At 45.0% G+C, this 11,414-nt stretch overlaps 1 long non-coding RNA gene across 1 annotated transcript; it reads left to right on the top strand.

The window, feature by feature from the left end:
- The first annotated feature begins 362 nt into the window (after nucleotides 1-362).
- On the top strand, nucleotides 363-2,162 carry LOC116970349. The gene is made up of 3 exons (XR_004411111.1): nucleotides 363-472; nucleotides 573-638; nucleotides 1,580-2,162. It is a non-coding gene; the product is annotated as an uncharacterized LOC116970349 (long non-coding RNA).
- Nucleotides 2,163-11,414: the final 9,252 nt, after the last annotated feature.

Raw genomic sequence — 11,414 nt, forward strand, 5'->3', positions numbered from 1 at the left:
AGATTGTTTATGTCTTCCTTAGTGAAGACGGAACCAAAGTAGTTATTCAATTGGTCCGCCATATCCTTGTTCCCCATGATCAACTCACCTGTTTCTGACTGTTCTCGGACACTGCCAGGTGTGAAGTGAGTTTCACACTGTCAGGACTCTGGGAGTACACAGTTTGTCAGCAGAGTGTCATGGGTGTATGAAGAGGCAAATCAATGCCTGTCACTGTGCTCAAAACTAACGGAATACCCCATCACTGAACAGCTAATCCCTCCCCGTTAGCATTGTCTCATTCACTTCCCCATATATTCATTGTTGTTCTTCACAGAGCGTCGCTGAGCTTGTGGCAAAGGGAAACCGCAGAGACAGTTCCATACTCTTCCTCAGGGTAACCTTGCCCGGCGGGTGATGTGGGAATCCTTTGTGAAAATGCAGAATGAATTACCGAAGCTGGACAAAATACTGAAAGAAATCCAGGAGCTCGGTACGGTAAATCAACACACTGAACTGAATATCACATTGAAACACTGGAGTTAACAATGTTATTCAAGTCTGGTTTAATGAATGTTCGTTGATTTAAACAGGTCCTGATCCAGAAGAATACATGAACATCCTCAGAGGTTTAACTGAATTACCCTCTCATATGGAAGGTGAGTGTTGAAATGTACAGTTCACACCAATCACTTGTTAGAATTGATGTAATACTGAAACTGTTCAGAGCTTTGCAAAATTGGAAATCAGAAGATCAAAGGCTAAGCCATTGTTAGACTGACACGGGGATTCACTATGGATTGCTTCTTTGTCTAGATTCAGGTTTAGCTTAGTTTAGTGTATAGTCACATGTACTGAGGTACGGTGAAAAGCTTTTGTTGCGTGTTATCCAGTCCGCAGAAAGACAATACATGATTATAATCGAGCCATTTACAGTATAGATAAACTATGAGGGAATAACGTTTAGTGCAAGGTAAAACGAGGAAAGTCCGATCTAGGATAGTCTGAGCGTAACCAAAGAGGTAGATAGTAGTTCCCAGATCACTCGATCTCTGACATACACTGGAACTATTACACTGCATTATTTCAACTCCTCCAGGCGTTAATTGTACAAGGTTTTGCAATGTATCAGGTTGTGGAAGAGATCTGTGAAATCCAGTGCTCACCTGGGGGAGAATGTGTGTGTGTAGTGATTTCACACACACTCCTGGATGTCCCTGACACACTGTGTAACCCCACACACTCCTGGATGTCCCTGACACACTGTGTAACCCCACACACTCCTGGATGTCCCTGACACACTGTGTAACCCTACACACTCCTGGATGTCCCTGACACACTGTGTAACCCCACACACTCCTGGATGTCCCTGACACACTGTGTAAACCCACACACTCCTGGATGTCCCTGACACACTGTGTAAACCCACACACTCCTGGATGTCCCTGACACACTGTGTAACCCCACACACTCCTGATAGAGTCATGACACACTGTATAACCCTACACACTCCTGATAGAGTCCTGACACACTGTGTAATGTTGAGTTTTGAGTTGAGTCATCTAACATTGTGTCCATTATCTGCCTTTTCCCGTGCAAGATGTTCAACAGAAACACAAGGAGACCTGCGAGCACAGAATGAAACACTGAGCGTCGACACCATCCTGATGAAGGAGAAGGTTAAGGATTTCCTGCTGCTTGATCGATACGCTGAGCTCACAATCATCTCCACTGTTCGAGATCGGACACTGGTGGAACATGAGCTGCTGGCAAGAGGCCGGGACCGTGAAGAGTGGAGAGAGGAATGTCTCCGGAGAAAACTGGAAAAAAATCAGGACTGATCAATTGTTCCACAGCAGCTTTTCCCGGAGGAAATCCCGATCTGGGATTTCAGCAACAATGGCCGGAGTCGCGGAGATCGGAAAAACAACAACGGTGCAAACGATTGTTCGTGATTGGGCCACAGGGAAAATATACCAACAATTCCAGTTTGTCTTCAGTTTTAAATTCCGGGATTTGAACACTATTAACTGCACAGTAAACCTGAGGGAACTGATTCTGGAACAGTATCCACACTTTGGGAATATGCTAGGAGGGGTCTGGAAGAACCCAGAGGGATTGCTGTTTATATTTGATGGTTTGGATGAATTCAAGGGCAGAATCGATTTTGCTGACAGTCGGAGAGACACATATTAGATTAGATTAACTTAGATTATTTAATGACCACACAGTCAAATTGGTGGAATTCAGGTTCAGGATGTTACAAGGTAGGCTGATTCCCGTCAAACATAACATAAAACACAACATCATACAATATACAGTACATGCATGGGGAGGATATGTGCTGTTATAGTGTGTTCAGAATTCGGATTGCGTGTGGGTAAAAACTGTTTTTAAATCGAGATGTCTTGGCGGACAGTGAGCTATAGCGCCTTCCTGATGGCAGCAGGTGGAAGATGTGGTGTGCTGGGTGGGAGGGATCAGAGATGATTTTCTTCACCCTTGACACAGACCGTTTGTGATGGAGTGATTCTATTGATGGGAGGGGAGTGCTGATGATTTTGGATGCTTTGTTAACTATGCGTTGTAATTTATTACGGGAGTGAGTGTCTAAACTGCTGAACCAGACTGTAATTGATGAAGTGAGCATGCTTTGGATGATGGCTGTGTAGAATTTGATTAGGAGGTGTTTCCTTACTCTAAACTTCTTGAGCTGGCGGAGGAAGAAGAGCCTCTGGTTGGCTTTTTTGTAGATGTGATTTGAATTGATTTTCCATTTGAGGTTATTGCTTATGTGGGTGCCTAGAAATTTGTATGAGTCAGTGGTGGATATGGGTTCGCCTGAGATGAGTAGGGGGGTCTTGGGTTGTGCCTTACGTCTGAAATCAATGATGAGTTCGTGTGTTTTTGATGTGTTAAGTGAGAGGTTATTGTCTGTGCACCAAGTGACTGCTTTGTGTGTTTGAGTGCGGTATTCTGTTTCATTATTGTTCGAGATGAGACCAATGATGGTTGTGTCATCTGCATATTTATAAATTTTAACTGAACTATGCTGGGTTGTGAATTGGTTTGTGTAGAGTGAGAATAACCAGGGGGACAAGACGCAGCCCTGAGGGGCTCCTGTGCTAAGGTGCAGGGGGTGAGATATTGTGTTATGTATCTTCACCCTCTGTTGTCTGTTCCAAAGGAAGCTGTAGATCCAGTGACAGATGCAGGGGTCGATGTTCATGTCCGTTAATTTATGGAAGAGTTTAACCGGGTTGATGGAGTTAAATGCCGAACTGAAGTCCATGAAAAGGATGCGGGCGTACGTGTTGGCGGTTTCCAGGTGTTGCAGAGTGTGATGAATGGCCAGATTGACTGTGTCTTCCACTGACCTATTGGCTCTGTATGCGAGTTTTAAATTCCGGGATTTGAACACTATTAACTGCACAGTAAACCTGAGGGAACTGATTCTGGAACAGTATCCACACTTTGGGAATATGCTAGGAGGGGTCTGGAAGAACCCAGAGGGATTGCTGTTTATATTTGATGGTTTGGATGAATTCAAGGGCAGAATAAATTTTGCTGACAGTCGGAGAGACACAGAACCTCAGCACCAGTGCCCAGATCCCGAGTGGTGGTGTGAAGTGTCTGACATTGTGTACAGTTTAATCCAGCACAAGCTGCTCCCCTGGTGTTCAGTGCTAGTGACCACCCGTCCCACTGCGTTACATTTACTGGAAAAGGCAGAGATCAGTGTCTGGGCTGCAATCCTGGGATTTGTTGGTGAGGAACGGATCGAATATTTCACCAGGTATTTTGAAGATCAGACGGTGGCAGCAGCTGTTTTCAAACATGTGAAGGAGAACGAGATCCTGTACACCATGAGCTACAACCCCTCCTACTGCTGGATCCTTGTCCTGACACTGGGCCCCTTCTTCATACAAACACACCGGGACCCGCAGCGAGTTCCCAAGATCATCACACAACTATATTGCTACTTTATTTACAACATCATGAAAAACCACGGCCGTGAGATTGAGAACCTCCGTGAGGTGTTACTGAGGGTTGGTCAGATGGCCTTCACTGGAGTGGCCGAGAAGAACATTGTGTTCACAGATGGAGATTTGATCAAATACAATCAGCAGCCTTCCCAGTTCCTGTCCGGGTTCCTGATGGAACTTTTGGAGAGAGAGGATTCAGCCCGGAGCGTGATGTACACCTTCCCGCACCTCACCATCCAAGAGTTTGTAGCCGCACTCACACAATTCATGACTGTAGATCCCGGGAATATCGTGAAATTCCTGTCTGAAGTCCACAGCACGACAGACGGGCGATTTGAAGTATTTCCCCGTTTTGTCGCTGGTCTCTCCTTCCCACGGGCAGCTTGGATACTGGAGGAGTGTCTGGGTACATTCCCTCATCAAACAATCTGCCGAGTGATTGACTGGGTGAAGGAGGAGTTTCAACGTCAGATTAGAGATGCACGGAGTGAGTTTGGTCAAAGGAGGCTTCTGAACACGCTGCACTACCTGTTTGAGACTCAGAATCGTGTACTGGCTCAGCAGACACTGGAATCTGTGGAAACACTTTCATTCAGTGGACTGGGACTGACCCCGATTGACTGTGAGGTCCTGTCTCATGTCATCAGACTCTGTGATACAATCAAACACCTCAATCTGGAGAGCTGCCACATTCAGTGGGACCGGCTCTGCACACATGTCAGCAATTGAGGTAAATGTCCGTTTGATGCTAACACTGAACTGTAAAATTGTTGCACTATTTTGTTTTCCGTCCAGCACCCCTTTTATGGGGCCTAGCGGCCGTCACTGTGCATGGGGGCACCCCTTCTATTTTACCCCCGGGTCACCGGTGATCGACCCCCCTCCCCCAGGTCACGCGTGTTGCCTGCCTGCCCTGCCGCCGTTCTCTGCACGGGGAACATTTCCTGGTCGTCGGTCGGGGAATAAGAATAAATGGTGAAAGTCACAAAACACCACATTCACAGAGATTTGTTCAATAATGTGCTGAGATTTTTCCATAAATATCCGTTTGGGAGAAGTTATCTATCTCAGCCTCGTCGGCCGGGGTTTGTTTCTTACTCTGTGTTTGTGTTTAGACTGGGAGACAACGACCTGGAAGACTCCGGAGTGAAACTGGTGTCAGCGGCTCTGAGGAACCCGGACTGTAAAATACAGACACTGCGGTAAGTCCCAGACTGTGAGAGATTGTGTTTACACTCACTGGGTGTCTGACACTGAACATTAATATGATCAGTAATTGTGTCACTGATAAACACTGGGGATTTGCACCGTCTCCTGTCTCTCTGTGTCCCTCACCCTCACTCTCTCTCATCTTCGGGCTGGACAATCCAGAAATTGGAGATACAGTGGGACGGGAGTATTGGTGCAGGATTCCCAAAAAGTTAATAAACAATAGACAATAGGTGCAGGAGTAGGCCATTCGGCCCTTCGAGCCAGCACCGCCATTCAATCAGATCATGGCTGATCATCCACAATCAGTACCCCGATCCTGTCAAGATAAAGGAACCACATTCCCTCATGCCTGTATGAACCCAGGAGATGCATTTGAGCTCAAAAGCACCTTTGCCAAGCCAGGGAAAAGGCAATAAAATGGATTTTGCTGGCTGCCTGGCTGAGAATGCATTTTAAGCCCCACAAGGGCCTGTAAAAGTGCAGAAAGCATTCCCTCGTGTCTGTATGAAGTCAGGAGATGTATTTCAGCTTAAAAGGAGCTAGCTAGACCTTGCAAAAGGCCAAAAATGCATTTTGCAGCCTAGCAGAAAATGCCTTTTCTCTGGCACAGAGCCCCAAAAAAGCCTACAAACCAGTCCGTCATGTCTGTATGAAGTCAGGAGATGTATTTGAGCTTAAAAGCAGCTTGCTAGACCTGCCACTCTCTGTGTCCCTCACCCTCACTCTCTCTCATCTTCAGGCTGGACAATGTCGGTCTCACAGATTCTGGAGCCGAGGATCTCGCCTCCGCTCTCAGTACAAACCACTCATTGATGGAGCTGTGGCTGAGTGAGAATAAACTGGGAGATTCCGGAGTGAAATTGGTGTCAGCGGCTCTGAAGAACCCGGACTGTAAAATGCATAGACTGGGGTAAGTCCCAGACTGTGAGAGATTGTGTTTACACTCACTGGGTGTCTGACACTGAACATTAATATGATCAGTAATTGTGTCACTGATAAACACTGGGGATTTGCACCGTCTCCTGTCTCTCTGTGTCCCTCACCCTCACTCTCTCTCATCTCCAGGCTGGACGATGTCAGACTCACAGATTCTGGAGCCGAGGATCTCGTCTCCGCTCTCAGTACAAAGCCCTCACTGGCGGAGCTGCACCTGGCACACAACTGCCTCACAGACCGATGTGTCCCCGCTCTCCGCCGCCTCATACTGACCCTCCCGAGACTAGAGTGGATCAGGTGAGGGTTTGTGTTAATGTTTAATGTGATCAAATATCAGGGGATCCATCCATCTTCTTTCTCCTGTGATTTTGCTCTGTAAGTGTTGTTGAAATATTAACCCCAGTCCCTGTTATTGACACTGTTGTTTAACCTGTTTATTTCCACTTTATTCCTCGACTTGTTTCAGGCTGGGGGCGAATGAGTTCAGTCCGACCGGGGAGGAGGAACTGGGGTCGCTGCAGGAACCCAGACCCGGACTGAGAGTGGTCATGTGAACATCTCTGGGTGTAAACGTCACTGCCCTGGGGACCGGAATATTGTTGCTGTCAGGCCACGTGCCGGATCTACCCACACACTGCATGGAGGGAGGGAGACCCGGCTGCCATCCTCGACTTGCCCAGACAATAGTCCCCAGGCTGTTGCTGTAACTTATTCTCTGCGGCATCTAAACAATGCGCTAACTCACAACAATTGCCCCTCTCCCACTGTTCAACCCCACAGGTACATTCTCTTCTTGATTCTGGATGGACACAATGTCGACGCCTTTTGACAGAATACGCCATTGTTGACATTAAACGCAACTTATTCTCACACTTTAGCGTTAGGTTTAGCATTCAGAGTTCAGAGGCACAGTATGCAAACAAGCCCTTCGGCCCTGCGAGTCCACGCCAATTGATCACACTAGTTTTATGTTATGTTGCAGTTCTGCGTATTAGAGACTAATTTACAGAGGGCAATTGATGGTCATGCCAGCATGCCTTAGGGATATGGGAGGAAACACACGCCGTCATAGGAAAAACATGCAAACTCCACACAAACAGTGGCCGTGGTTAGAATCGAACCAGAGTCTGTGGTGCCGTGAGGTAGCAGTTCTACCAGCTGCACTAATGTGCCAACACTTATTATTGTCACATGTACTGAGAAACAGTGAAAATATTCTGTTTGCATGCTTGCTATCCAATCTAGTCAGGTAATGCTATACATCAATACAACCAAGCCAAGTGCAAGTACAGCAGGTAGAGTGAAGAGTGCTGAATATCGTTTTCTCAGCATGTAGTGATACATGGACATACAGTGGAAGGAAAATGATACATGGTTTTCAAATTGTTTTACAAATAAAAAACAGGAAAGTGTGGCGTGCAAAAGTATTCAGCCCCCCTGAGTCAATACTTTGTAGAACCACCTTTCGCTGCAATTACAGCTTCAAGTCTTTTGGGGTATGTCTCTACCAGCTTTGCACATCTAGACTGAAATGTTGCCCATTCTTCTTTGCAAAACAGCTCAAACTCAATCAGATTGGATGGAGAGCGTCTGTGAACAGCAATTTTCAAGTCTTGCCAGAGATTCTCAATTGGATTTAGGTCTGGACTTTGACTGGGCCATTCTAACACATGAATATGCTTTGATCTAAACCATTCCATTGTAGCTCTGGCTGTATGTTTAGGGTCGTTGCCCTGCTGGAAGGTGAACCTCCGCCCCAGTCTCAAGTCTTTTATAGAAAACCTGTTAGTTTTCTTCCAAGATTGCCCTGTATTTGGCTCCATCCATCTTCCCATCAACTCTGACCAGCTTCCCTGTCCCTGCTGAAGAAAAGCATCCCCACAGCATGATGCTGCCACCACCATGTTTCACAGTGGGGATGGTGTGTTCAGGGTGATGTGCAGTGTAAGTTTTCCGCCACACATAGCGTTTTGCATTTGGGCCAGAAACTTCAATTTTGGTCTCATCTGACCAGAGCACCTTCTTCCACATGTTTGCTGTGTCCCCCACATGGCTAGTGGCAAACGGGACTTCTTATGGCTTTTTTTCAACAATGGCTTTCTTCTTGCCACTCTTCCATAAAGGCCCGATTTGTGGAGTGCACGACTAATAGTTGTCCTGTGGACAGATTCTCCCACCTGTGCTGTGGATCTCTGCAGCTCCTCCAGAGTTACCATGGGCCTCTTGGCTGCTTCTCTGATCAATGCTCTCCTTGACCGGCCTGTCAGTTTAGGTGGACGGCCATGTCTTGGTAGGTTTGCAGTTGTGCCATACTCTTTCCATTTCCGCATGATGGATTGAACAGTGCTCCGTGAGATGTTCAAAGCTTGGGATATTTTTTTATAACCTAACCCTGCTTTAAACTTCTCCACAACTTTATCCATGACCTGTCTTGTGTGTTCCTTGGGCTTCATGATGCTGTTTGTTCACTAATGTTCTCTAACATACCTCTGAGGCCTTCACAGAACAGCTGTATATATACTGAGATTAGATTACACACAAGTGGACTCTATTTACTAATTAGGTGATTTCTGAAAGCAATTGGTTGCACTGGATTTTATTTAGGGGTATCAGAGTAAAGGGGGCTGAATACTTTTGCACGCTACACTTTTCAGTTTTATATGTAAAAAAATTTGAAAACCATGTATAATTTTCCTTCCACTTCACAATTATGCGCCACTTTGTGTTGGTCTATCACATAAAATCCCAATAAAATACATTTACGTTTGTGGTTGTAACGTGACAAAATGTGGAAAAGTTCAAGGGGTATGGATACGTTTGCAAGCCACTGTAGATAACAGGTGCAGGAGGAGGCCATTCAGCCCTTCGATTCATTGTGATCATGACTGATCGTCCCCTATCAATAACCCGTGCCTGCCTTCTCCCCATATCCCTTGACTTCCCGAGCCCCTAGAGCTCTATCTAACTCTCTCTTAAATCCATCCAGTGACTTGGCCTCCACTGCCCTCTGTGGCAGGGAATTCCACAAATTCACAACTCTCTGGGTGGAAACGTTTTTTGATAGTTTCAGAGAAAACGTCCAACGTTTGTAAAAATAAGGACTGTGTCCCCACACATGCCACAACTTGCCAATGGAAGGATCTTTCAGTAGTCTGATAACATCATAATAAGAATGCACAAGATTCACAGCAACGTGGTCCTATAGGGGGGTTGCACGTTAGGTCACTGGGTCAAAGGGTTTGATGCACAGAGCCGCTCAATCCATCTGGAGGACATCCGTAACTTCCGGTATATGTTATTAATGCAAGAAACGCGTACTATCCTACCTGTTAAAAAACGCCAAAATGTTGAATTTTTCATCTGTAAAAAATTGTGGAAGTCGGGGTAAGTGTCAGAGACATGGACCCAACTTCAGAATTCCAAACATGAAGCGAAATGAAGGTAAAGAGAAGTGAGAGCTGAAGGGACAACAACAGCTAAAGTGCTTGGCGAACATTGGCCGTGCAGATATAGAAATTGAAAATATTGGGAATTATCGCGTTTGCTCACTGCATTTGATCAACAGTAAGGCATTATTTGTGGTTTTTCTTGATTCCTTTGGTATCTAAAAAGTCTCAGAAGTGATAAATCTGGCTGTAAATTTTGCTTCAGAGGGGTTTTCTTTTTGTATGTAAAAACCCACTTGAGAACCATGGGCGATTTTAATATTTTACAGCCAGATTTATCACTTCTGAAACTTTTTAGATGCCAAAGGAATCAAGAAAAAACACAAATAATGCCTTACTGTTGATGAAATGCAGTGAGCAAACGGCCAATGTTCGCCAAGCACTCGGGCTGTTGTCTCTTCAGCTCTCGCTTCTATCTACCGTCATTTCTCCTCACATTTGGAATTCTGAAGGAGGCTAAATGTCTCTCAAGCTTATCCCGATTTCCATCATTATTTACAGCGCAAAAATTGACCATTTTGGCGGGTTTTAACGGTCCCGCTACGCTGGAAACACTGGTGAGTGCCTACCTGCAGTTCATCGCTTGTACTCCACTTGGAGTAGCGTAGCAACAGTACGGGTCATGGGTCGTGACCCGACTGCTGTGAAACCTCCCTATAGGAGCAAATTCAAAATGTAAGTTACATTAAACAATTAACGTATACGTATGTAAGAAAAGCAATTTCAATCTAAATCGATGTGACGTTTTTAAACAGCTATGTAATCATCTTGTTAAAAAGGATTATTCAAATATAAATAAATATTGAAAAATATGTCCACGTTTGAAAAAGAAAATAGTAAGGAGAGCACTTTTGCATTAAACAATTAATTTTTACAAAATGTATTTACTTATTGCTTATTTGTGATTTTTAAAACCCCCACTGCCCTGTCCTTTCTTTTTCAAACGTTGCCGTTATTGACTTTTCCGTTTTATATCCCCGCTATGATCTATCCTCAAAGTCACAAGTAACCGGATCGGCGGCGAGGTTTTCCAGGCGAGTGCCCTCGAGCATGAAGGGTGAAGACAGTCGCTGAAGTTTAGAAGGATGGGGGGGTGCTCTTATAGAAATATATAAAATTATAAAAGGACTGGGTCAAGCTAGATGCAGGAAAAATGTTCCCAATGTTGGGGCCAGGGGCCACAGTCTTAGAATAAAGGGGAGGTCATTTAAGACCAAGGGGAGGAAAACCTTTTCACCCAGAGAGTTGTGAATCTGTGGCCATTTGGTACTGATATGAGGAGAAACTTTTCCGCCCAGAGTTGTGAATTTGTGGAATTCCCTGCCACAGTGGAGGCCAAGTCACTGGATGGATTTAAGAGAGAGTTAGATAGAGCTCTATGGGCGAGTGGAGTCAAGGGATATGGGGAGAAGGCAGGCACGGGTTATTGATAGGGGATGATCAGCCATGATCACATTGAATGGCGAATGGTGCTGGCTCGAAGGGCTGAATAGGCTCCTCCCGCACCTATTTTTCTATGTTTCTAAAAGTCGCGCTTCAGCCTTTGCTGTTTGCTCCAAATTCACAAGGTCAATATAGGAGCAAATTCTAAATGTAAATGAAACAATTAATGTAAATGTAAGAAAAGCAATTTCTTAACGCTCTAAATCACCGCGACTTTTTTAAACAGTTATGCAATCAGCTTTTCATAAAAGATTATTCAAATATAAATAAATATTGAAAAAATCGTCCACATTTGGAAAATAAAATTGACCTTTTTGAAATCGAAATAATGAATGTGATCGAAAAATAAAAAGGGTTTTCAAAACAAAAAGCAATAGTCAGAAACCCCCAGTTTTTATAGTCGACTATAAAA

The sequence above is a fragment of the Amblyraja radiata genome, unplaced genomic scaffold (genome assembly GCF_010909765.2).
Source record: "Amblyraja radiata isolate CabotCenter1 unplaced genomic scaffold, sAmbRad1.1.pri scaffold_782_ctg1, whole genome shotgun sequence".
In the NCBI taxonomy this organism is placed as follows: domain Eukaryota; kingdom Metazoa; phylum Chordata; class Chondrichthyes; order Rajiformes; family Rajidae; genus Amblyraja; species Amblyraja radiata.